We start from the raw sequence: 26,458 nt of genomic DNA, 5'->3' as shown, positions 1-26,458 counted from the left end.
GGCGGCCGGGGACTCCGCCGTGCCCCCGGCGGGGCGGGCGGCGCGCTGGGTCTCGGGCACCGCGGCGGCGGAGGGGCGGGAGCGGGGACTGCGAGCGCCCGGTGCGAGGGGAACGGGGGGCAGCGTCAGCCCCTGCTCCGAGGGGGATGTGGGGCACTGTCACCTCCTGGTTTGAGATGGACGAGGACAGTGTCACCTCCTGGTTTGAGATGGACGGGGACAGTGTCACCTCGTGGTCCAAGGTGGACGTGGGTCAGTGTGCTGCTGTAGGTGCTTGTCAGCACCTGGTTTGAGGCGGATGTGGGTGACTGTCAGCTCGTGGTCCAAGATGGGCATGGGTCAGTGACACCCTCTGGTTTAAAATGGGTCACTGTCCCCTGGATGAGGTGGGGAGCTCTCAGCTTGTGGTCCAAGGTGGACGTGGGTCAGTGTCACCTCCTGGTTTGAGGTGGGTCAGTGTCATCTCATGGTTTGGTGTGGGTCAGTGTCCCCTGGACAAGGTGGGGCAGATGGGGGTCAGTGTCACCTCAATAGGCTGAGGTGGCTCACTGTCCCCTAGCTGAGGTGGACCAGATGGCCATTGCTGTTATCTCATGGCTTGAGGCAGACGTGGGGCAGTGTCACCTCATGGCTTGAGGTGGATCAGTGTCCCCTGGCTGAGGTGGGACCAATGGGAGTCAGTTTCACCTCATCATTTGAGGTGGACATGGGTCACTGTCCCCGGCTGAGGTAGGGCAGATGGGGGTTGTTGTCGTCTTGTGGTGTAAGATGGACATGGCTCATTGTCACCTCATTGTCTGAGGTGGACCCTTGCCAGTGCTCCCCACAGTGGAGGAGGTGTCAAGGGCCGCCTTGTGCTGAGGAAACATTTGAGGGGAAGAGAAGTTACCCAAAATACGTCTGTGGGGCTGAGGTGGGAGGAGTGGCATTGGTTGGTACAAGCAGGACATGAGATTGGTGCTCCACACGTGGAGATTTGGGGTGACCCCTTCTTCACTGAGAAGAGCCCCAAAGGGAGCAGAGATGCAGCATGTGGGGCTGAGGAGAGGGGAATAGGGCTGCTGTCACCTCACAGATTGGAGGGGACACAGTTCTGTGCCCCCCATGGTGTGGGATGGAAGGGATTCTAGCTCCGTGGGAATAAGATGGTGCTCCACAGACATGGGGCAGGACTGGGAGGGAGCTCATGGAGCTGCTCTTCCCTCCAGGACAAGCCCAGGGCTGGGGGTGACCCTGGCAGTGGCAGCACTGCAGAGGGAGGTCCTGTGTCCCTGGAGGGGACTCACCCCATCACGCCCCTCCTGGAGCCAGGGGGCAATGAGAAAAAGCCCCTATAGAACGCAGGGGCTGCTCCAGAGAGGGTCTGCAGGGGGATGGACCTGTGGGTGCCAAGCACTGGGACATGCTGGTTCCAGTGGGTTGATTTCCTCCTGGCACAGATCCCGTGGGGATGAGGGGTGAGGGTCTCATCCATCCCCGAGAGCCTCCCCCCAGCCAGAAGAGCGGGAGCTGCTGGCTCGCTGACTCCCCTTGAACCGAAGGAGCGGGTGGTGGGAGTGGAAAAACGCAGCGTGATGCCTCGGCTGTGGCTGTGGAAAAAGGGGAACCTCCTCGGTGGGGACGGCGGCGGCCGTGGGGCTGCCGGTGCCAGCCTGAAGGTCAGGGATAAGGGACTCTTCCCTGCCGGAGGGAGAGGTCCTGGGGTGGAGGAGACGCTGGCCAGAGGACGAGTCTGGCAAGTGACCTCGGGCTCGGCAGGAATAAAAAAACATCCTCCAGTGCGAGCTGGAAATTACGTTATCCTCCCCAAAAAGAGAGGTGGGAGGAGGCAGGGAGGGATTCTCCAGGATGAAAGCCTGTGGATGCAAACACTGCCACAGAGATGTCGGGCTTACCGAAAGAGGTGGTGTAAGGACAGCTGTAAAAACCCGGCGTGGCCCAGCATCCTCTGAGCTGGGGCGCGGGTAGGGAACGTGGAAGGGGTGTGAGATTTGGGGTGGGGGTAGAGGGACAGCTCTGGATTGTGTCACAGGGTGGTGGCTGCACCCCCTCCACACCATGGATGGGTTAGGCTGTAGGGAAGATGCTCCAGATGGGGGTCCCTCAGCGTTTGTAGCTTTTCAAATAATCCTTAGGGATCCAAGATTTTTATTTTCCCAATTTTTTTTGAAGAAGCCGCGGGGGTGGAGGGGAGGGGATCTGTGTGGGAAGGGTGCGTGAGATGTGTACGTAGGAAATAAGCCCATGCAATCATGCAGTGCAACAGCAAATACATATTTCTTCTGCATCTTCAATGTCATTTGTGCAGCGTTCAAAGCACATTTGTTCTCAACTTCTGCTTGGGGGTTTATTCTATTTTTATGGGTTTTTTACGGCCGGGATTTGGGCTGGGGGGTGGCGGGAGGGGGATGTCTGCGGGTGGTGCGTGCGAGGATGATGAATTGGTCCGCGACCCTTTCTGCTGCTTCCCCTGGTACTCCCAAATGCTGATCCCATCAGCAAAAGCAGTTCTCAATGCAGATGCTCCTCTGGCAAGTTGGATTTTTCCTTTCTTGGAGTCAGGCAGAAGAAATGGTTGTGTTTTAGCTGTGCACAAACACCCCATGCCGTGGCACGCTCGAGTGAGCGTGTGGGGAGGGGGATGCCGAAGTGATACTGGCAGGGACAGAGGGGATTCATGCAGGGGGCTGATTTTTGGGTAATAGGAAGAAACAGAGCTCAAGTTGCCCAGACTTCTCCCTGCTAGGGTAATGCAGAGGAAAAACATTTGCTTCTGAGATTGTGCAGGGCTGGGAATGCCAAAGGGGACTGATAAGGAATGCTGCAGCCTGGATCATGTCAGGTGAAATCAGGGAGCTTTCTCTCCTGTTGATCTCTAATCCCACCAGCACCCAGCTCCCGCTCTTTAAGGCATGCTGGACAGTGTGGAGCTGACTCCCAATATCTGACCAGAGCCAGAATTAACTTCCTGGGATCTGTGGAGCAGCCTCCACGAGGATGTCTTTTTGCATTCCCACTCCAGCTATTGCCAACGCCATTAAAATTAATCTCAGATGCGGTGATGGGGCTAATACTGGATCACACTGGTTTGGCCAGCTTTGCCTGCAGCACAATCCCTGCCTGCTGGGGAGAAGTTTAGGCGTGGGGATGGAGGAGGAAAACCTGGGACAGCGTAAGTTCAGTGCGTAATGCTCCGAGCCTGCTCTCCCGTGGGATCACAGATCCGCGCTGCCGCTGCACGGAGCGTAATTGGGATCGTACCTTACGTAGGGGATGTCGTGGGTGTTGCTCAGCAGCTGGGAACGAAACCGTGGAGAATTGGAGGGGGGCAGGTTGGAGTAGTAGAGGAATTCTCATCCTGAATACGTTAGGTAAATGTGCGTTTGGATTTTGAGGGATGACACAATTCCTGTGGCGGCTTCTTCTCGTAAATACTGGGAAGACTCGCCAATAAGATGGTGAATAAATAGCATTTTATGGCAGAAATATAAATATACATCGGGATCTTATTTTAGCAAGGCTGTCTCTTCATTTTGTCAGGATTGTGGGAGAAGGAGCTTGTTTTGGAGCAGTCTGGATGAGGGCTTTGTCTGTTTGTGTTGTACTCAGAGGGTGGATCGTGACCAGGCAGGAGGGCTGAGGGGGCAGTGCGATTGCTGAGGGGGCACTTAGTGATATTCCTGGAGTTTTTGTGCTTTTTTTTTAGTTCAGCTGGGATCTGAAGGATGTGTTAATACTGTCTGTCTGTAGTGGCTGTTGGAAAAATAGTAAAAACATATGTGTGTGTGTATAGATACATTTATTTTGAATTCTTGCTGGAAGTAGTCTGATCTCAAATGGATGCCAGTAGTCTGATCTCCAATGCCATTCTCACCAATAAAGCTCAGCTCCTGGGGTTTTTACCTTCATAAACCTACAATATTCACCTTTCCTCTCAATTCGAGGACTTGAACAATTCATCCAGACTATCCAAAAAGTGAAGGATGCCAGTTGGGGCACGTTATGCTCATTATAGAGGTGCTGCAGTGCAAGCTGCCAAGGGCTGTTCCTTGAGGAGGGATGCTATGGTTTTGCTGGAAACAGGGTGAGGACAGGGCTGTTCTTTTGCTAGAGCTGTTCAGCCATGTAAATTCAGGAGAAGCAGAAGTTCTGGTATCTTGAGTAGTTGCACAGGTTGTATGAATGACGGGAGTGAGCTTCCCTGTCTGATGTACCTTTCCTTAACCTCTGCTGGAAGTGGGTTACTGGGTCATGGATGCTGCCCTGGCATGGGGGTTTTAGAGTGGAAAGTCAGATCCCTTGCGTTGTGCCGTGCTATTAAAGCAAACATTATTGGATTCCATTGGATTAACGGGATGTGGAGCTGAGCTAAAATGAATGCTGACCAGCTGGATATCTCTGTGTGTGTTAAACCATCAGTGATGGTGAGTTTTGGGACATGAATGTGCTCTGTTTGTGGGGTTTGTTATTAAAACAGATTTGAATCTAGGAGATCTAGGAGAAAAACATTCTGTACAAGAAACCCCAGCAAACCACAACAAACCTTGTCATTGTTGTGACATTAAAAATTGTCTTGTGTACGTACATGGTGAGAAATTTCTAATGTTTAGGCAGAGAGCTGGCATCTTTTTTATTAGTGGAAAGACCAAATCTGTGAGCTGTTCATCTTTGGAGGTGGAAGGATGAATCAATGGGTTTAAATGGAATATGTGGCATTTAATGACTTTGTGTTTGAGTGGGTTCAGGCTGTCCTAAAATACTTTGTCTGGGATGAACTTTTTGAGTTGGAGACACGTTATTTTGAATAGTTTAGAAATACAGGCAGCTACGACTCTGGAGTTCTCTGTCTGAATCCCTCAAAGTGGAAGCCATCTGCTTGTCAAACAGCAGATGAACCAGAAGCTGCTGACCCAGTGCTGCCTCCTTGTCTTGGTTTGGGATGTTCAGCTCTGTAGAGACTTTCTGTAAATTTGCTGCCTTCCTTGGCACGTTGGATTATTTTTTTTCAGCCTTTTCTGGTTAGCTTGTCTGGCAGCTGAGTTTTTCCTTTTAGCCAAGTTTTAACAGCTTGCTTTTATAGTATGGAGTTTTGTCAGTTTTTGACAAGTTGGCAGAGGGAAGACATTCTGGGATAGATGATAAATATGTTCTCCCTACAAAATCAGGTCTGGGGTTTAACTTTTTATATTTTTTTTCCAGCGAGGTTGTTCTCCCTTTCAAAAAACTTACCCATTCCACCCCCATTTCTGCAGGATCTCCATAAGAAAGTGCTGGGCTGTGGGTGTAGAGGTCCAACAACATCTACAGAGCATGTAGCTTCTGAGGGAGTGGAAATAATAATAATAATCATAATAACGATGGGAAAAGGGCTTTATCCCTTGAGTGGGGTCTCCATGGGCGGCTGCTGGTGGTGATGCTCCGTGTCTTGTTGAGTGGTTCCCACTAGAGGGGGTCCAACCACAGATGTTGGAGCGGATCTGCTGGGCCAGCCTTGGGAGGGCAGAGATTTCTCCAAATCTTTCCTTGGGAGAAATTATATCCTGCCCTGAGCTGCTGGGAACTCCCCTTCCCATGCAACCCGGTGTTTCTGCAGAGACAGCATGGCTTGGGCAGGTGGGGATGGGAATTGGAGGAGAAACTGGAGTTTGGTTTGCTCTTGGATGCTGTTGAGGAAGAGCTACGTGTGCTGGGCAGTGACAGCAGCTCATCACCCCCCTACCCTGGTTTTTGGGGGGGATAAAAGGGGAGCAGAACTGTTTGGGTGACCTGAGTTAGTTCTTACTGGAACCAGCATAAAATTTCCATGATTTTCAAGGTGAAGACACCATTGCAAGGTATTTTGGGGACAGCATCTCCAGGAGTCCAAAAACTGGAAGGGAACCCAACTGCTTTGAAGCTGGGCTGCAGGCTGCTTTCCTAAATGCTCCCCCCATGTGGACCTTGACCACAACATCCCTTTTCAGCTGTTCAAGCTGAACTCCAGGAAAAACAGCTGTTTGTTTTTTTCCCACTCTCCCTATGGCTTTATCTCTAATGCCAGTGGCAGCCTGACAGTGCCTTTCCTGGTGGAGGGGAGGCAGGGTGCCAAGGGAAGGAGGGAAAGATGGCTCACCATTTTTTATGTGTTAAAATTCCAGGCTCTGTATTTTCCACCTTTCCAGACACTTCCATTTTGCTTTCAGCTGCACTGAGCCAGCTTTATTCCTTGCAGTGGTTCTCCTCTCTGAACAAATGTAGGTTATTCAGGGAGCATTTCTTTTAATGAAAAGGATGGAGGAAGAACTGATGGTGATAAAGCATCTCTTTGGAGGAGAGCTGCTTGCTCTGCCTTGAGACTGCAAGGAGCAGAAATGGGACGTCAAATTTGTAATTTTCCTTGGGGAATGAAGGTGAGCCTGTGGAAAAGTCTGGATCCCTCACACAACTCCGCTCTCTGCTCATTTTGTTTTATTTCCCTTGAATCCTGACTTGATTTTTAGCACCTGACTGTAGTGAAAATCAGCAGTAGTACAAGGCAGTGTTTTAACACCTGGAAGCTTTTAAGCAGGAGGAATTGTGAGTCAGAGTAAAGCTTTGCTAGAGAGAAAATTAAATTGTAATTAAAGGCGTAAGCAAAGAACATGTGCCAAATATTGTCACTTCATTGACCCACCTCCTTCTGATGTGCTGGCATTCAGAATGATGGCCAAGCCTATCATAATGCTTTAGGGCACCAAGATGCTTTTCCAAACAGGATCCCAACAAAATGGGGAAAGAGCTTTCCAGGGGAGGAGGATATTTAGAAAATCCTCCAACCTAGCAGCAATCTGATGGAGGGAGGAATACTTTGTATTTTTAACCCTATGGAGTGGAATTGCTTGATCTTTGCAGGCACATCCCATATCCTTTAGGCTTCAGTGTCAAAGATGCTCCCCAAAATCTTCTGGATTGTGGGAATGAGCATTTTAGCTGTGTCCCAGGAGCAGTCCACTGCATCTCTCCATGGACGGATTTTTATTTTTATTTTTTTTTGTCACTCTATCCACTTGGGATTTACATTTCCAACCATCCTGTATTCCAGTTTCAGCCTGTGTTTGGTTATATGGAACTGCTGTAGCAGAGGAACCACATTCACAGTGCTGAGGAGGAGCCTCAGGAGTTGCTGTTTGCCCATCCCTGAACAAATTTCACTGATGGATTTTCATTATTTCAGTATAAATGGGTAGTTTATTCCTTACTTCCATATCTTGAACCAGGAAGAAGTTCAAATCTTGGCCAAGAGACAAAAAACTAGAGCAAAAGGCCATCTCAAATGTGTCCCCAAAACTATAACGGGACCTGAAGACTGTGCTGCTCCTCATGTCTCCTTTTTTTGGAAATCTGTGAGAGCTCAGGTTCACCTCTGAAATATTCACAGTCTGTCCTTAAGTGACTTCAGCTGCACAGAAGATTTTTGCAGAATTGGCAGCTTTGTTGAAACCTTCTGTGTTCAAGCCCAGAGCCTTTATCATGATCTCCTCTTCCTCTGCTCCATTCTGATTTGGTTTACCTGCAGCCGGATTTTGGTATCCCAAAGAAATATCCCCATGTTATCATGGAATAGAATCATGTCATGGAATGGTTTGGGTTGGAAGGGACCTTAAAGACCATCCTCTGCCACCCCTGCCATGGACAGGGACACCTTCCACCATTCCAGGTTGCTCCAAGATCTGTCCAACCTAACCTTAAACATTTCCAGGGAATGCAGGGGCAGCCACAGCTTCTCTGGACAACCTGAGCCATGGTCTCTCCACCATCACATGAACGAATTTCTTCCACATATCTGACCTAAATGTCTCCTCTTTTGGTTTAAAACCATTCCCAGTTGTCCAATCACTATCTGTCCATGTAGAAAGTCACTTTTCCTCTCTTTTATACACCCTGTTTAACTACCCCCCTCTGTACAGGATGGGCTGAGGGAATAGGCATCTTATACCTGTCCCAAAACCCTGTGGGAAATAGGACTCAAACAGGAATCTCTCAGTGCCCTATAGATGGTCACTGAATGAGTGCTGGGAAAACCAGGCCTGTGGTGAACAAACACAAAAATGGACACTGCAGAGGTCTCAGCTCATGCTGGAAAACTCCTGTCAGCTGCTGAGCTACATCATCTTTTCTGCCTTCACAGGTCTGCTTGATGTGGGAGAAGTTTCCCATAAAACCCCCACCATTTTGGCAGAACTCTTATTAAAAGCTCTTCAGGAGCCATGATGTGAAAGGCTTTGGCAGCTGGAGCTGCCTTTATCACTTTGCTAGTTAAACCTGTGGGTAAAACCCAAACCTGGGTGAGGGGGGATCATGTCCAGCTGCCAGAACCTCCCTCAGCTCACGGGGTTCTGTGGGGTTTTCTGTAGGGGCACGGAGCAGGACCGTATTTTGCTTCAGTGATGGATGCTGGTCATCACAACTCTCCAAAAAAAATCCAGGAGACATGACCTCCCCCATCCTATCAGTGAGGTGGCTCAGGATCATCTCCTAAAGCAGGGACGTGTCACATATCCCTGTGAGTTTGAAGAGTTCCAGTCTCTGGGAAATTCACCATTCTCTCATTTTCTCTTATGAAAAAAAGATCAGTTTAACTCCTCATGCTTGGATCCCCCACACAGGCAGCCCTGGATGACAGGATGGCAGAAATACGTTTCCTGATCTACCAAACACAGAAGACAGCAGTGAAGCACCAGGAGTGGTTTTGAGTTTGGGATTGGAATTCATCCCAGTTATGTCTAAGCGAGGGAAAAAAGAGCAACGGAGGCCGATGTTGTTGAAGTAAAAATTGTAAAGAGTGGTATAAGCAGAAGGCATTTAAATAATGTAAACAGTCTGGCATGGGAGGAAGGATGGGAGGCATTCCAGAAACAAAGGGAAAATAGTTTTAAAACATGGCTAAAAATACAGCAACTCTTGAATTCCAGAGATTATCTCAATTAGCGCTTTTCAATATATCTTTACAACAGAATTGTAGGAGTTCACAAAAGATAATGGAGGCTATGAGATACGGAGAAGTGATATAAATTTGTTTAATTAAAAGGATGAAGGGCTCCCTAAAATAAGATTCACTTATCTTCTGTAGCTGGGAAGAGCGAGGTTATATTGGGAAGACTGCAGCTCGTGGCACCGTAGTGTGGAGAAAGCATGGGGAGAGCCAAGGCTGGGAGGAAGAGCCCCTTCTTCAGCCTCAGCAGTTCCTTGCTCAGTGACTTTCAACAGCAAATCCCTTCCCATGGGATTTATGTGCTATTAGAGCAAAATGGGATGATTTTGCATTTCCAAGAGGATTTTGTTTGATGTTCAGAGAGCGGGAATTGGACATTTTCGTCCAACAGAAAATCAAATACTCAGACATCAGAGCTTTGAGGGGCAGGCAAACATGGTTTAAGCTGGGAATCTGTGTGTGTGGAGCTGTGCATGGATGTGCTTGATGGCTCCTCTGGCTCCAGAGGTGTGTGGCACATGTCAGAATTTATGTCCAGCCTCAGCATTGTGTGTCCATCCCTTGGAATGGGGGAGAAGCATGCATGGATATCCAGCTGGAAGTGTAGGGGGAGACCATAGGGGCCAGGGAAGAGGGAAGACCCTCATGCAGATCTAAATTAAATTAACCCCCCTGGATGTATATTAATATGTTAAGTAGCACTAAGCTCTGTATCCCAGCTTAGCAATATTTCGAGGCACTTTATTGCTTTAATGGAGGGATAAAATAGAACCTGCAATTATAGTAATTTTTTCTAATTGAATATTTTGCTTTATTCTTTCCCTTTCAAAGCATGACTGTAAGTACCAGCCTTCATAAAGCTTTGGAAATATTTATACTTTCCCTCTCTGGCAATGGGTGTAAATATGCTTTTTCTTGGGCAGACTGTTTGGGTCCCTCATGGATGAGGAGCAGAACAGCTCTGGAGAGCAGTGGGCAATGCACCTTCCTCTGCTCTTTTTAATCATGGAATTTTGGGATGGTTTGGGTTCAAAGGGACTCTAAGGATCTTCCAGTTCCAACCCCTTTCCATGGGCAGGGACACCTTCCACTATCCCAAGTTACTCCAAGCCCCATCCAGCCTGGCCTTGGACACTTCCAGGGATCCAGGGGCAGCCACAGCTTCTTTGGGAGATCTGTGCCAGGACCTCACAATAACAGCTGTTATTCCCAGGCCATGTTCTGTGCAAGCAGATGAGATCATTGCTTTCTGTCACCTAAACTGAGTTTGGGGAGGAGGACAGGTAAAGCTCCTTCAGGATCCTGCTGGAACAAGATGTAGATGGTTGGTAAAGGCAAAAGCTGAAGGGCAGAGTCCTTGCCCAGAACCAGCCAGGTGAGGCAGCCCTGCTGCCAACAGGGACAAAAGGGGATTAAACTCGACAGCTGATGGTATAATTGGGTGTCAGTTGAGTTTTTTGAAGTAGCCATTTTCAGTGGCAGCTCTTCAAACCAGAAGTTCCTCCCTCCAGCTCAAGCCTCAATCAGGCAGCGAAATGCAGCTAAATTAACATAATAATTGCGTTGTGCGTTCCGTGTGCTGAATCTGGGGTTTAAAGAGGGAGATTTGCTGATACTCCCTCCATGTGATGGGATGCTATCAGTTGGAGGCTGTTGCAGTAGCTGTCTCCTCGTCTAAAGGGGACTTTTGATCCAATAAACTGCTTATCTCGTGTAGTTGTCCTTTCATCTAGCGTGGGTGGTGTGTGACGGCTGATGGAAGGCGCAGTATTGTGGCTCGTTTATGAATATTAATTAGAAATGGAAATAATTTGGAACAGCGTGCACCAACAGCTCTCCAAGCATCACTGGCTGCAGAAATCCATCAGTTCCTCCCTCGTGGAACGCTCACAAATTCAGGGAAGACGCTCACGTTGGGGTGTGAAGTCACCACACGGCGTCTGTCACGCCGACACATCAGCGATGCAGCAGGAGCTTGACTTGGGGCTTTATTTCCCAGCGTTTGTCACGGCTGGGCTGGGCGAGGAATGATTTCCTTGGGAGCAAGGAAAGGAATTATTTCCTTGGGAGAAAGGAAAGGAGTGATTTCCTTGGGAAAAAGGAAAGGAGTGATTTCCTTGGGAAAAAGGAGCTGCAGCAGTGCCTTGCCAAGTCATGTGCATCCGATCCGGGGCTGGAGGTTGAGGCTGTGCCTGGGCACGTGGCTGTGCCGAAAGGCAGCGCGATAAGGCTCCGGCGCCCTTGTTCCAGTGAAGGACACGCTTTGCTCCTGAATGCTTAATCTTACCTTAGTCCTTGTCACTCCGGGCCCCTTGTCACACGCTGACGTAAATGCATCGTGCCGCTGACGCCAGGAAAGGCTCCAGCTCCAAGTGTGATGATACCAGAGCCCTTCAGTGAATCTCACAATGGTTTGGGCTGGAAGGGACCTTAAAGATCATCTCATTCCAACCCTTTGCTATGGGCAGGGACACTTTTCCCCTTTTGTGGTTCCATCTCAAAGTCCAACCACGTTCACTGATCAAGGATAGAGCCCTCTTCATCTCTCTTGCCAGGAACTCATCCTCAGTGGCCACATCTCCTCTTAGCTGCTTGGTACTGGCAGGATTTGCCCTCTGGCCCTGAGATGGGCTGGCACAGCATGGCTGTTTCTGTCATGTTAAGTTTTCTTGGCTTTTGGGAGAGGGTGAGTGCCTCCAGAATGCCAGCTGGGAACAGTTCTGGTGGTGCTTCTTGAGGTGAGGGCTTGTAGGGATGATTATCATCCCAGGGATGATCCTGTGCTGGTTGAGCCTTGAAGGCAACAACATCCCTGCATAGTAGACAAGGAAGAGCCCAGAAGCACGCAGCACATCCTTGCAACACAAGGAAAATATTCCTGTTACTTACGGTTAATTTTTATTTTCTTATGAGACCATGGGTTTGTTTTGCCAAGCTGATGAAGGTGTATCCAGCCTGTCAGAGTCTCCAACAAAATCCACCTCTAGCTTTTGGACATGGCCACCAGACTTACCTGTTTGGGACTAAATTTATTTTATGTGTGCACTAGTAGTGGAGGCCAGATCCCTTCATTGGATTAGATTGTCACTGTCATCTTTGGGAGGGTTATATTCAGTGGGCCACTTTGGAATTGTTGCTTAGGGGTGAATCCCAGGTGAGGAGAGCAGAGAAATGCCTGGATATGTCATAAATCATGGAATGACGGAATGGACTTGAAAGCTGATCCAGTTCCAGTCCCCTCTGATGGGCAGGGACACCTTCCACTGTCTTGGGTTGCTCCAAGCCCTGGTCTTGAACACTTCCAGGGAATTTAGCTGAGACCCAAACACTCATGTCCCTGTGGACTCATCCCCCTCAGATGCTGGTGGAGGAGGATGTGGTTTGTTGCTCCCACAGTTTTCTGGAGTGCTTTGCTCCTCAGGGAAGACCCTCTGGGGTTAAACTGGGATCATCCCTGGGAGCTCAGGACATGCAGCAAGCCAAAAATGCACACTTCAGGGGTCACCCATCATCACCCAGACTCTAATTTGTGGGTTAATTTATTTTTAAAGCGAGCCAAGTAATTAACTGCTTTCCTTTAAAACTCCTCGGAGCCCTTCAAACCAGGGCTTTAAAAATGGGTTGATTATTCTGCTTTCTTCAAAGCGCGGGGTATTAGGAAAAGTCGGCTCCTGCAGGCACGATCCTCTGGCAGCCCAAGGCACTCCAGGGGTGCTGTGCCGTGTCACACCCGCTCAGTGTCACAAATCACTCGCCTGTGAGTGCCACTTGCTCTAAGTGGGGCATGACGGCTGTCACAGGGCCGGCTCTGCCGTCCCCACCTTCCCTTTGGAATTTGTGAATTTGTTCCCTTCCCCCGGCATGGCCGGCGTTGGGTTCTTTGAACCAGCTCAGGCTTTGCTTTTCAATCCTGAGCTTTAGATCTGGGATAATAAAACATCAAAGTAAACCAGATTGTTGTGGATATTGAAAAAAAAAAAAGGAAAAAAAAATCAGGACACTCAGTAGGACTTCGGGGAGTAATAAATTTGTTCTATATTTAATCTCGTATTTATCGCAGTGTCAGTATGAGACCACTTCATTTTACTACTTTAACTGTAGCTAAGAATAACTGAATCCTTGAAATATTGAGAAAGTGGCTAATACCTGGTGGTAGCTGATGGGATCCAGCTTTAATAGTTATTGATTGGCTTCAAAAAGCTCCCAGTAATATCACATTTGAGCTACTGTATGTTGGGAGTTCAAATCCTATCAGTTATTTAAGATTAGAAGTAATTGTAGATTTGCAGCTTAATCATCCCTCAGTAGGTGAAGCCAGCCAGGACTTCAGGTGTCATTTATAATTTTGCAAAAAATTATGGTTGATCTGCCCCGCTTTTATTGTGGGAAAATCTTGGCATCCCTAAATTCAGACATTCTTCAGCATTTCCTCAGCTTGCTCTAAGATTGGTGTGGATCTTCTGATGGGGATGCAAAGCCCAGTTTGAAATTTGTTTGTCAGGCAGTGAACAAAAGGGATAAATGACCCCTGTGGAGTTGGTCTTAGTGCTTGGTCTTTTCTCATAGTGCCCCATGTCTCTGAAGAGGCTGAAAAAATCCACATATCCTCATAGAAAAATAAAAATTATCCCTCAGTAAGGGGAATATCTTCCATTCAGAAATTCAGGAGAGCAAAAAATCAGATTAAACATTGCTTTTGAGTACTAAAACTCTGCCTGGGTAACCTGACATTTACCTGCGCTTCAGCAGAGCTTCAAAACAGCACCTTTAATGATGCTTTATTACCATTTGTGGTTTTAGTCTTTGTTTTACTGCTCTGGAGTTTCATAGTCCCATTTATCAAAACATTTGGGGTTTTGTTGTTTCTTTTCTCCCTGGTATGTCTTATTGCACAATTGGAGCTTCGTTAAAGGCTCTCATTATTTTTTTGGTTGTGATCAAGCTCTGCTTGCAACGAACCACTGAATTTTCTGTTTGAACACACAGATCTCCCTTTAATTCCCTGCTGCTCCTTTCACTGGGAATCAGATCTTTGACATTCCTGGGAAGTGACCAATTTTTTATCAGTGAGGGCAAATTATTTCTAACTCTTTTATTTTTTGTTGATATTTAAGTGTGTTCTGAGAGGAAAAAAAATACAATTTTTCCAATTTCCTGCAATTGTCAGGAGCTGCGTAATTGCAGCGGGGAGTTTGAATTCAGGGGTTAAGTTGCATTTCTGGTGGCTTTGCCAACTTCTTTGCCTGGGAATGGATTATTTCCCCCTTTTTCCAGGGGATTAGGGGATTTATTTGTGAAGCAGCACTCCTGACAAAGGTGTCTGAGGCACCGGGTTTACACCTCCTCCATTTACTTTGAATGAACTGCTTTTGCCATCCTGAAACTGATTTTTGGGGGGAAGAGTGAGGAAATCATGCTTTTAATTTTGAATATTTATTTTGGAATAATTCTGCTGAGGAATTTTAAGTAGGAATTGATCAGTGAGGATATACTAATTGAAAAATTATTGTTTAGAGCCAATTCCCACATGGAATATGGGTCTCACTGGAGCAGAAAGCTGTTTAAGGATCCTGACTGCTGGAGGAGCCAGGCTGGGAATTGTTGGGCTTGTGTGCTGATGTGAGGCTCATAAAAGACCACAGCCCTAATTAAGAATGAAAATGCACATATTTATGATCTTTAAGTTCCTTTCCAACTCAAACCATTCCATAATTCCATGATATTTGGAGTGGATATTCTGCCTAGCACTGCTCCTTATGGTCAGCAAAAGGGTCCTTGCCTTGCTGCCACTTTCCACTGGATATAGGATTAATTGGTTGTGTGAATTAACTGAGGACTAAGCTTCATTAGGCTGCCATTATCAGTGCATTTGTATTTTTTCTGTCCTAAATCCTCCATGGAAACATCTGTTAGGCACTCAGAATAGGAGTCTGCATTCTTAGGAACAATTTCCCCATCATAAAACTGGACATTTTTACTGATCAGACTCCTTTAAATATACTCACTTCTCTTCCAGTTCTTTTTCCAAGAGAAAGCCTCTCAGTAGGACACTAAATCTGTGTTAACTCTGAGGGCAAGTTTGTGTTCTTGTTTGTGAGGCAGGTGGGACTCTGACACTGTAAAGAGCTCTGAGATGAGGTGTGTCCTGTCCTCGTCCCTTGGCATTGCCCCTCATCTGTTTTCTGCAGAATTATTGAATTATAGAATCATTAAAGTTGGAAAAGACCTCTAAGACCATCAAGTCCAACCTGTGATTGATCCCCACGTTGTCACTGAGTGCCACATCCAGTCATTCCTTGGACACCTCCAGGGATGGGGACTCCAAACCTCCCTGGGCAGCCCCTTCCAATGCCTGATTATCCCTTCAGTGAAGAAATTCTTCCTGATGTCCATATGCTTTATTTGGACTCTTTTTTTCCCCCAAACCCAAGGTTTCTGTGCAATCAGTGCCTTGAGTTGCTGTGGTCATTGTTGCTTTTAAACTGAGTGTCTCCAGGGCTGGGCTGCTCACTGCATTTATGGAACTGAGTGGCAGAAACACAGGAACTGCAACATTTTATTAACCACAGGATCAGAGAATTGCTAAGCTTGGAAAAGCTCTCTAAGATCATAGAGTGCAACAGTTCCTCCAGCACTGCCAGGGCCACCACTGACCCATGTCCCCAAATGCCACATCCACACAGCTTTTAAGTAGCACCAGGGATGGTGACTCCTGCTGTCCTGGGCAGCCCCTTCCAAAGCTTCACCACCCTTTTGGTAAAGAAATAATTCCTCATTTCCAGTCTAAACCTCCCCCGGCACAACTTGAGGCCATTTCCTCTCATCCTGTCACTTGTTATGTGGGAGAAGAGACCAACCCCCACCTGTGACAACCTCCTGTCAGGTAGTCCAGGCTTCAGAGTTTCCCTTGATCCATGTGAATTCTCTTGGATCACCTATGAAATGGGATACCTGTCTAAAGCTGGCTCTCCCTGCCCTTCAAGCGTCATCTGCTGGGGTTACCAAAGAAAGTTTCAGGTTTTTGGAGCTTGGGTACCTTTCACTTTTTAATAAAAGACAAGATTCCTAATAGAAATGCAACTTAAAGGCCCAAAAAACCAAAGCTGATTTTACTGAAAATGTTGTTATTGGATTGCAGAAGAGCCTCCTCACAGGAGCAGGGAATGACCATGAAAATTCAGCATCCCAGACATAAAATTTGCTCCCACATCCTTTTGCCCATGATTCTCATGATAACACTGAAATTATTTACCTATTAAGTGTATCTATTACTCCTTCGAATCATAGGAATAGAATTAGAATAAAAAATTCCTGCTTTAAATGAGGCTGTTTACCCAGTTCTGTGGCATAACCATTATTTTCCTCTATGCACTTCCCCATTCAGCCACAGCAGTGAAGTGTCAGATACATCTGAAACCTCTGGATTCAGTCAGCAAAGTCAGCTTTTGTCAGTTTATGATCTCACACTCTTTTTTCCCCCCCACAGGAGTTCTGTTACCTGATAAAGTTGTATCTCTTTGGGTCAAACCAGTGGGATTATCTAAATGAGGCTGTCTGCTCCGCCGTCCTTCCCGACCTGTCTCTGCTCTGCCTTTGATGGGGGCCCTTCCTGGGGTGTCCTGCACTTGTTCCACTGTGCCTTTGGTGAATTAAAGAAGTAACTGCATGTCCTGAATGGTTCAGAGCTCAGGGTTACAGGGATAACCAGCTTTTGTGCACAGCTCCCTGTGATCTGTAATAACTGCTGGAATTAAAGGAAGGAACCACAGAGCAGCAGCAATGTTTGGCGTTTTTAAAGTAGTTCTGATTTAAGTGTAAAATACCTTTTTTTTATTTTTTTTTGAACTTTATCAGTTACTGAAAACAGTTCACAATGCTTGAAAGAGCTTTTCTGGCAGTATAGGAAAGTACCTTCAGAGATCTCAGGCCAAAGCACCGTGCAGCTCATTATCTGCTTTCTGATGGCGAGCAGAAAAGAGCACAGCTGGCCCAGGAAAAGGGGTTGGATCTGGGCAGGTACATCCTGATTTTCCTCCAGGTTCTCAGGCCATCATCTGGCATTTGTGCCTTTATAAGTTCCTGAGCAGGAGGTGGTGTGTGTTTAACAGCCCATGATGAATGCTTTGAAGGGTTTTGGAGCTTTGCAAAACTTTCTTTATTTTTATTTTTTTTAAATTTTGCTTTGCTTGGCGTCTCCTTGCTCTTTTCATCAGGAAGATTCCCAAATATGGATCTTCTAGTGGGAGATTCCCTGCTTATGGCAGGGGATTGGATATGAAGGATTTTCAAGGTCCCTTTGAACCCAAACCATTCCAATTGATGATTTTGTGAATTCTGAGGGCTTGAAACTGTTTTCCTGCAAATACTGAGAGTGGGACAATGATAGTTGTTTTATCTGGGGCTTTTGGGGGGAAGTATGGTTTATTTTCATACAGATTCCTCTGTGGAACAGGGATTACTTGAGCTTTAACCATTGCAAGTTATCCTGAGGAACTGAAACCAGTGGAATGAGTTTCTGCCCCTGTGCAGAAAATACCTGTGCAACAAAAACCTTTCCATAGATTAATTGTGGATACCCTTTATTTTTTAGTGAAGCAAGGTACTGAATATTCCAAAGTCAGTTTTCCAGCTTCAGTGTGGTGTCAGTGTTGACAGTTGGATTCAAGGATATTTTTACTGGGTAATTATGTTTTGTGTGTATTGGACTTTGGGAATATGTATAGAGAAAATACTCCTGTGCTGTCAGAATTTTTAGTGTGAATGTGTTATTTACTCTGCAGTCAAAGGGTGTTTTAGTGAGAAGTATTTTATTGAATCATAGAATCCTGGGATGGTTTGGGTTGGAAGGAGCCTTAAAGCTCCTCCAGTTTCAGCCCCCTGCCACGGGCAGGGACACCTTTCAAGAAGGTAAAATTGCATTTTAAAAATATCTGTGCTCTCTACACAGAGAGCTGAGCTGTGAAGAGGAGGGAGACCCAAGGAAAACAGGATCCCCTTCAGATCAAATCCTGTCTCCCACATGGGATGCTCATGCTGATGAACAGAGGTGATTTTACACCAGGAACAGGTTTAGCAGCAAAGCTCCTCTCTGAGATGAGTCATTAGTTGTCGTTTCTCTCCTTTTTCTCATCTTTTACCACTTGGAGTAACTCCCTGCAGGCTCTGGGGAGAATTGGTCCCTGCAGATTTCTCTGCAGCAGATTGTGATCCCGGTTCTGAGATGTACAGCAGGATTTGAGGAAAAATCCTGGAAGGGAGCAAGCACTGAGAAGGGAGAGTGGGAATTGCAAGGAGATAGCTTGGCTAAATATTTCCTGGGAGGGTACCAAGGGGTGTAATAATGACAGATCTCAGAGGGGATGGTTTGGAAAGAACAGCTCATGTCTGATTTCAGCCTCTGGATAACGTGGTTTGGCTCATGCCTTGGAGCAGCTCAGGGAGAAGGTGCAAAGCTGGTGGATGAATGGACGAATATCACTGCTTCAACAACAGGCAGCATGAAGTTATGACTTTGTAAGGGGAGGAGATGAAAGGAAAAAGCACTTAAATTCAGAATCACAAGAGTTTTCTGTGATTTTTCATTGTAGGAAGGAAAATTCCAAGCAGTTGCAGCCTTTTCTTTTCATGCAGTTAATGCCATTTTCCCATTAAATTAATTTATTTTCACAAATCACAAATGGATCTTTAGGATTGTTCACAGAGGTTACTCAGTACATAAAACTTTGATGTCTCTTCATACAACTGTGGAATGATTTGGGTTGGAAGGGACCTAAAGATCACCTCATTCCAGCCTCTGCCATGGGCAGGGACACCTCCCACCATCCCAGGTTGCTCCAGCCTGGCCTTGGACACTTCAGGTATCCAGGAGCAGCCACAGCTTCTCAGGGCACCCTGTGCCAGGGCCTCCTCACCCTCATAGGGAAGACTTTTTTCCTATAATTTAACTTAAATCTCCCCTCTTTTAGTTTAAAACCATTCTTGTATCTCACCTGAAATGTGAGGCTGTGAGCTGCAGGTGCCTTCCCAGCCCTTTGGAGCACACAGACCCCAGCCCTGTGCTGCTAATCCACCTGCTCTGAGCGGATCCCAGGGAGACTTTTCATCTCCAGCAGGATTGCAGGCCACAGACCTCGTGTTCTCCAGGATGTGAGCAGAGTGTAATATTGATTGCAATGCTTACTGTAGTTATTTATTGCCTTCATTAGCAGGGAAGAGATGAGAGACTATCACAGTGTATTAAGTTGTCCCAGAGACACCTGGATAGTAAATTATAAATAAACAGTCAACAGTGGAGTAGAACTGGTGGAAAGCTGGGATGGTCAATGTGAGGATCTACCAGCCAGGCTTTTTAAATCACTAATGTGCAGATTCAGTGGGGTTATTGCTTCCTGTGGCTGGTAATGCTGTTTTAAGGGACTTAAGTGACTGGAGACGTGGTTTGACTGAGCTAATTGAGGTCCATCTTCTCCTGAGATGCCTCTTCCCTTTTGCACAGCACTGAGACTTTTTATAGGTGTTTTCATAGGATTTCATCAGGGATAAACCCTCCAAAATGGCAATTTTCCTGTGAACATACCCTTCCAAGGAAGGGAAAGATTGAGCTAAAATGATTGATGATTGGCTAGAAAAGGGAGGTAAAAATCTGGGTAGAATAAAGGTAATTCCTTGTCCATTTCCTTCCAGTTTACCACCAACTAAACCTTTGTTATCCTGAGGGAGATGACTGTGTGTGTGCTGGTATGGGATTGTAGCATTTTTAACTTTACTGGTTATCATGGCTATCATAGTTAACTGTTGGAATCAATGATCTTACTGATCTTTTCCAACCTTAATGGTTCTGTGATTCACCCAGGATTCAGCTTTTACTGGAGCTTTTTGAACCTAGAGCCTGCCCAAAGCCTAGTACTGCAGCTGTGGGACCTTATTTTACAAGAAAAATAACACTTACCTGGCCAAAGGGACCTCAGAGAAAGCTCAGTGACAGAAGGACCAGTTGAAGACAGTGGAATTAAAAGTGGCCAAACTTTTTTGGTTGTTTTTATTTGTATTAATTGTAAAAAAGCCAACAAACCTACAGTTCTGCTTTACTTGAAGCTGCTGTGACTCATAAATAAACCACTGAGAGCTGTGCTCACAGCCTAAACCACTGGAGATGTATTTAAAGCTATAAACCCTGTTGCTGCACTTGTATTTTTGTTTTAAATCCTGTTTGTGCAAGACTGTTAATTTACACAGGGCTTTGCAAACACAGATAAGACACTTTCCCTGCCCACATAACTCATTCTTAGAGATCTGGGCTTCCTAAATTAATGCTTTTTCCAGGTATTAGGGCATCCCTTCCTTTCCTTGTGTATCCCTGTGAGGAATCCTTGAGCCAGAGCCTTTTTGTGGACAGACATGCCTTCACCCAAGGGAGTTCTCATTCCCAGCTGGGCACTGGGCTCTGGTTTTTGGGAGTAATTTTGGGGTGGAAAGTTGAACACCCAGGGTTGTAGGAGCAAACCCAGGCTTTTATTAATCCCCAACCCATTTATGTTCATGCATAAATAATACCTGAGTGTGACAAACACTGGTTAAGACATTGTGCATTTAATAATGACATTTCTTGGCTTTTCCTCCTCGATTTGGGAAGGATCCTCTTTATGTTGGAGGCACAGGGAGTTCAGAGCATGGTGGATTTCATCTCCATCCCACTGGATGTAGGATGGAGCTGAGGATTTCCCCTTGCTGGAGATTGCTGGTGGTGTGAAGCACTTCAGGCAGCCTGAAAAGCCTGAGTGTTTCCTGCAGGAGAGTGTTGTGTTCTCCTGGTGCCAAATGGGTCAAAATCTCTGCCGTGGTGGTGGCAAACTGTGGAGCTGGCAAGGGAAGGAATAAATCAGGGAACGTTCTGGGGAGATGATCGTTAACCAGCATTCATGTGTAAAACGGCGTCTAGACATTCAAACACTGCTAATAGCATTTGATTAACCATTTTTGTTTTGTTCTTGCTCAGTGTGTTAATCACTGTGATTAAAATGCTTAGCCACCATGGAGCTAGGCGTTGGATAAATTAGGAAGTAAGCAAATCCAAACAGATGGGGCAGGGAAAATTAGTGTCTCTGGCAGGGCCAGCCTCAGACAAGGCAGGGCCAAGGAAGATTTAGGGGGAGACCCTAAATAATCTAAGAAAAGCAAATTTACATTTGCAGTGGGCCTGCCAGATCTCCCCACCCTGCAGCTCCTGTAATGCTTTGCCTCCTCAAGGCTTTTTCTCTGCCTCTGGATCTCACCTGGCCTGTCAGGTCCCAGGATGCTACAGCCAGGTTTGGGATCTGCTCTCTCCTTTGCACAAGGACATCCCAACATCCTGTGGGGTGGGTCCTGTGTCCCCTGCTGCAAATCCTTACAGACAAGAATTGTGAGCAGGATCAGCCGCTCAATTCTGGCTCAAGACTGGCCCAATCTCTACTTATCTTTTCCTTTTTTTTTTGTGGCAATAGGTAGAGACTGTTGCTGATGTTTAACCCCTCCACCACCAAACGTGTGGGCGCCATCCTTCAGTGGCACAATGACTACTTTAAACTGCTGGGATTAGGGCTAAATCCTTGTCTGCTGCAGATTTTCAAGGAAGAATGATGTTTGGAAAGGGTGGGAAGGGCACCTTGCACTACTTGTAAGATCAGGAGCATTGTTAGATATCGAGATGCATTAAATTAGCCCCCAGGTGTGTCATCTCTAAAGAGAAATCTCAGATAAAATAGGTGAGCACAGGGGTTTGTCTGTGGTAGTTTGGACAAAGCTGGAATTACCTGAAGCAGGGATCATCCATGGAGATGATGGGAAGATCACACTCACAGCCCTCTCTGTTCTTCCTTCCCCTTAATCTTGTTTTCTGTGTAACTCATTTTCTGGTAGAGCTGTGGGAAAAAAAATTAAATGGGTAGTTTTGGTGACAGCAGGTTTTGGCCTGTTATGTGCTAGGATCTGTAGCTAGGATTTCCAATTTCCCCTCTAATCAAAAGGCTTCCTAAACCTTTCAGAAGTGCTCTCCTGGGATGACTGCACTCACAGAAAGGCAAGTGCTTTGTTTCTGCTGGTGTCAGTCTCTTCAAAGGTACCTGAAGCACAGCAAAGCCACCAGCCCAGTCCTGCTCCTCTCAGAGCATCACAGAGCTGGGATATCCAGTGCACAGGGCTGGGATATCCAGTGCACAGAGCTGGGGATATCCAGTGCACAGGGCTGGGATATCCAGTGCACAGAGCTGGGGATATCCAGTGCACAGAGCTGGGATATCCAGTGCACAGAGCTGGGATATCCAGTGCACAGAGCTGGGATATCCAGTGCACAGGGCTGGGAGTATCCAGTGCACAGGGCTGGGATATCCAGTGCACAGGGCTGGGATATCCAGTGCTCAGGGCTGGGGATATCCAGTGCACAGAGCTGGGAGTATCCAGTGCACAGAGCTGGGATATCCAGTGCACAGGGCTGTGATATCCAGTGCACAGGGCTGGGATATCCAGTGCACAGGGCTGGGATATCCAGTGCACATAGCTGGGATATCCAGTGCACAGGGCTGGGATATCCAGTGCACAGGGCTGGGAGTATCCAGTGCACAGAGCTGGGATATCCAGTGCACAGAGCTGGGAGTATCCAGTGCACAGAGCTGGGGATATCCAGTGCACAGAGCTGGGGATATCCAGTGCACAGGGCTGGGATATCCAGTGCACAGCCCCTCCTTTTCCAGATGCTTCAGCATCTGGAGTAAGTGAATATCACTTACTCAGTACCCTGAGTAAGTGATGATCCTGGAATATTACAGTGAGAAAAGCTGAGAAGTCTTGGAGTTTCAAGAAATGCTGAATTTAATCTGAACCTGTATTCAGTCATTGCCTGTGTGGGACTTTTAAGGTTAAGTTGAATTTTGTTCTTGTATTTTTGTTGTCCTGGACGGGTTTTTACTCATAATCACAAAATGATGGTGGACAGAGTCTCCAGCAGAAATTCAATGTTAAATGATCTCTGAGGGTAAATTCCTTGCTCCTGGTATTCTTTTAAGACCTCCAGGCAATACTAAAACTCCTTAAAAGTTAGTTCCCCATTTGTTTGGATTTTTTACTTGTTTCTGCCAGGAGTGGTCACAGCTCAAGAAGTGCTTGGACAATGTTCTCAGCCTCAGGGTGGGATTGTTGGGGTGTCTGTGTGACTTGGACTCTGTGATCCTAATGGGTCCCTTCCAACTCAGCATATTTTATTATTCTACCTCTTGTTTTATATTTCATGATTTTCTTCATGACTAAGCACAGCCGTTTTCAAGCTTCATAAAAAACTTCTCTGCCTGCACCTCCTTCCTTACACTGGCCTTACTTTCTTGCTTTCATCTCCGTTTTTTTCCCCCTCAGGTCATATTCCTATATGCAGGAAAGCCTAGATAGGGCTAAGTAAAAATGCCTTTTATACCTGAAATATATAAGAATCCCTTAGACACAGCACTGTGTCTAAATATACCTGCAAAAGTTGGGCTTATTCAGCTCTCCTCTAAGGGGATTGAGACATGTGAGTCTCCAGCTGAGTGTGTTAAGCTCTGCAGTGACCACACTTCCAAATATTTTATTTGCAGTGTGTTAAGGTTTTTTTTTTTCAGCAAGTGCTCTATTGTTATTGCCAGGAAAATGCTGACATATATTTTATGTAGCACATCAGATGTGATCCAGACTCACTTTGCAGAGCTGAGTAGCATTGCTACGGCCAATTGTTCGACACAGCATTTTGCTGCGTTTCCTGACATGCTTAATAAAGATATTTTCATGATTCTGGAGGCAGCCTGAATGCCATTAACTGCTGGCTTTCTGAGGAAGCACAAAACACAGCTCCTAATGCCAGGCTCTGCAGGTTTGGCTCAGCAGCCATCAGGTACCACTCCAGAGCATGGGAAAAATGAAATAAAAACCACCTTGGCTGGTTGGCATCACCTGAGCTGCTGCTTTCTGTCCTGCAGATTGATCTTGTCCATGGATTAGGGTAAGGCAGAGCTGGGGGTGTTTTCTCAGGGATGGGGATGGAGGTGGTTGAATAATCTGGCACACAAGAGACCTGGCAGAGGATCTAAGGAAAAGGTCTCTGTCAGCCTGTGTCAGGGTCCCTGTGATATCCATGTGTTGTCTTGGCAGTGTCCAGAGCCTGTGGATGTGCTGACCTTGCAGCCAGAACAGGAATTTGTTATTTCAGAAGATCTGGGCCTTGTCATCACTGATTTATCTTGGACTTAGTATTTTTTCACTTATAATCCACAGTGGATCTCTAGGGTGGGAGAAAAGCAGGAAAACTGCAGAGGAGTTGTACCTAGAGGTAAATCTAGGGGAGAAGAGCACCCCTCCCATGAGGAAAGGCTGAAAGGATTGAAATTGTTCATCCTGAAGAAGAGAAGGCTCTGGGGTGACTTAATTTACCCCTCAAGAGGGGGCCACATAATAAAAATGAAGAGAGGCTATTTACCATGACCTGGGGAGACAGAACAAGGGTGGATGGTTTCAAAATAAAAGAGAATAGGTTTGAAATGGATATTAGAAAAACCATCTTCCCTGTGAGAGTGGGCAGGCCCTGGCACAAGTTACCCAGAGAAGCTGTGGTTGCCCCTGGATCCCTGGAAATATCCAAGGTCAGGTTGGATGGAGCTTGCAACAATCTGGGATAGTGGAACGTGTCCCTGCCCATGGCAGGGGGTGGGATGAGAGGATCTGTAAAGGTCCTTTCCAATCCAAACTCTTCTATAATTCCATGATTGATTCTCTGGTACCTGATTTTGATGTGCTGGGCCAAAATAGTCTAGTGGTTGTATTTTAAGGGATAATGTTGATTGACACAGGATGTCTCTGATCACTTAGGAAAGTGCTGAACATCCCTGTGGGAAGGGAACAGGCTCACAGCACATCCCTTCCCACAGAGGGAGTATCTGTTCCTCAGGAACAGCCAGTTTTTTCCAACTTTGGTGTTTTTCTGCTCTGAATGTAAAGCCAGGGAATTCTCACTAGAAAGGAAACAAAAATGTTCGTGTTTCGCTTTTGCCACCCTGAAGGCTGCAGGAGAGGAAAGAAACCTCTTCTCTCAAGGGAGAGGTGTCCTTTTTGGCAGTGTGAGCTTTAAGGAAAGCCAGAAGTTCAGGAGGAGGATGGAGGCCAAGGGGAGGAGGTGGGATCTTCCATGCTCCCTTCACAAATCCCAAGGATGCCCCAGTTTGGTGGAGAAACTGAAGCAGGGGGTGGCAGAGAGTTGATTTGCTGCTCTCCATGGATCTGAACAGCTTCTGAGCAGTTTAAAATAAGCACTTGGAAGGTATCATGTTCCTGAGGAGGTAAATGGTGAAGGAATCACAAGTTGGAGCGTGGGGAAGGATACGTGACAGAGCTGAGCCCAAGATTTGGGGCAGAGAGGGATCTGGAATGGGGAAGTCCTGAAAGTGTCTGTACTGTGGTGGAGAAGCCAGAAGAGGAGGATGTTGTGATCAAAGTGAAATAAAAAAATGTCTAAAGTGTGCCACTTTTACTGAGTTTTCCTCAAAAGGGTGGTTAAGAAGAAATAGGGGTTGTATTTATGCTACTTACTAAAAAACTTTGGAGAAGACATGATGAGTGTTTTCCATAGTGATCTTTAGCTTCTTTTCCTGATGTCCTGAATTATGAAATCAGAGCATCTGAATCATGAAAAAGCATAGCATAAAGCACTGGATAATTAGGCTCTTTTGAATATTTTAGATTTAGATTGAATATTAGGAAGGAATTCTTGCTTTGAGGTGGGGAAACACTGGCAAAGGTTGCCCAGAGAAGCTGTGGCTGCTCCATCCCTGGAAGTGTCCAAGGCCAGGTTGGACAGGGCTTGAAGCAACTTGGGCTTCTGGAACCCATGGCAGGGACTGGAATGGGATGGGCTTTAAGGTCCCTTCCAACCCAAACCCTTCTATGATTTGTGAAATTTTTTGATCCTTGTTGTGGTGTTTTCCATGTGTACAGGACACACAGAGCCTGCCCCTGAGGTAGCTTCTGAATTTGACCCGTTTCAACCAGAAGTTTTCAGTGCGGACTTTTCCAATCACAAATGGTTGTTGGGTCCCTGAAAACAGAGGGGAGAGAAAAACCTATTAGAGGTCCAAAGGAGTAAAAGCTGTCACATTTGTGAGTTTACCAGGACACACAATTATTCCAGTTAACAAGGTGGGGATCAGTCACAGGTGGGACTCGGTGATCTGAGAGTTCTTTTCCAACCTAAATGATTCTGTGATGATTTTTCACCGAGTTCATCACTCCTCTGCTCCTATCTCTGTCAATCTCCAAGGTCTTTCCTCTTTTGCAGGTAAATCTTTGGGAGAAGTGATGCCATAATCTGATCCCAGGGCTCTGCTTTTCCTCCTGCAGCTGCCGATCCCAGCTCAGGCTCCCGGCACTATGGGAGGGGGTGTGCCAGATCTCCACGTGTTCCCTGCATCTATGGGAGCTCCGTGTGTTGGCCTGGTTACAGAGATTTTGTTCGATTGT

At 46.6% G+C, this 26,458-nt stretch overlaps 1 protein-coding gene and 1 long non-coding RNA gene across 2 annotated transcripts in view; both read left to right on the top strand.

Annotated features, from left to right (window-relative positions):
- Positions 1–26,458, top strand: part of XKR6 (XK related 6) — a 208,831-nt gene that overhangs the window by 821 nt on the left and 181,552 nt on the right. The window lies entirely within an intron of this gene.
- The window catches only part of LOC141728433 (uncharacterized), a 51,100-nt gene continuing 24,642 nt past the window's right edge, over positions 1–26,458 (top strand). The window contains exon 1 of the long non-coding RNA XR_012579328.1: positions 1–10,049. This is a non-coding gene — a long non-coding RNA (uncharacterized LOC141728433). The remainder of the gene's footprint in view (positions 10,050–26,458) is intronic.

This window comes from Zonotrichia albicollis, chromosome 3 (assembly GCF_047830755.1).
Source record: "Zonotrichia albicollis isolate bZonAlb1 chromosome 3, bZonAlb1.hap1, whole genome shotgun sequence".
NCBI classification, from domain to species: domain Eukaryota; kingdom Metazoa; phylum Chordata; class Aves; order Passeriformes; family Passerellidae; genus Zonotrichia; species Zonotrichia albicollis.
Note: the sequence above shows the minus strand (reverse complement) of the source record. Positions and strands in the feature narration are given on the sequence as shown.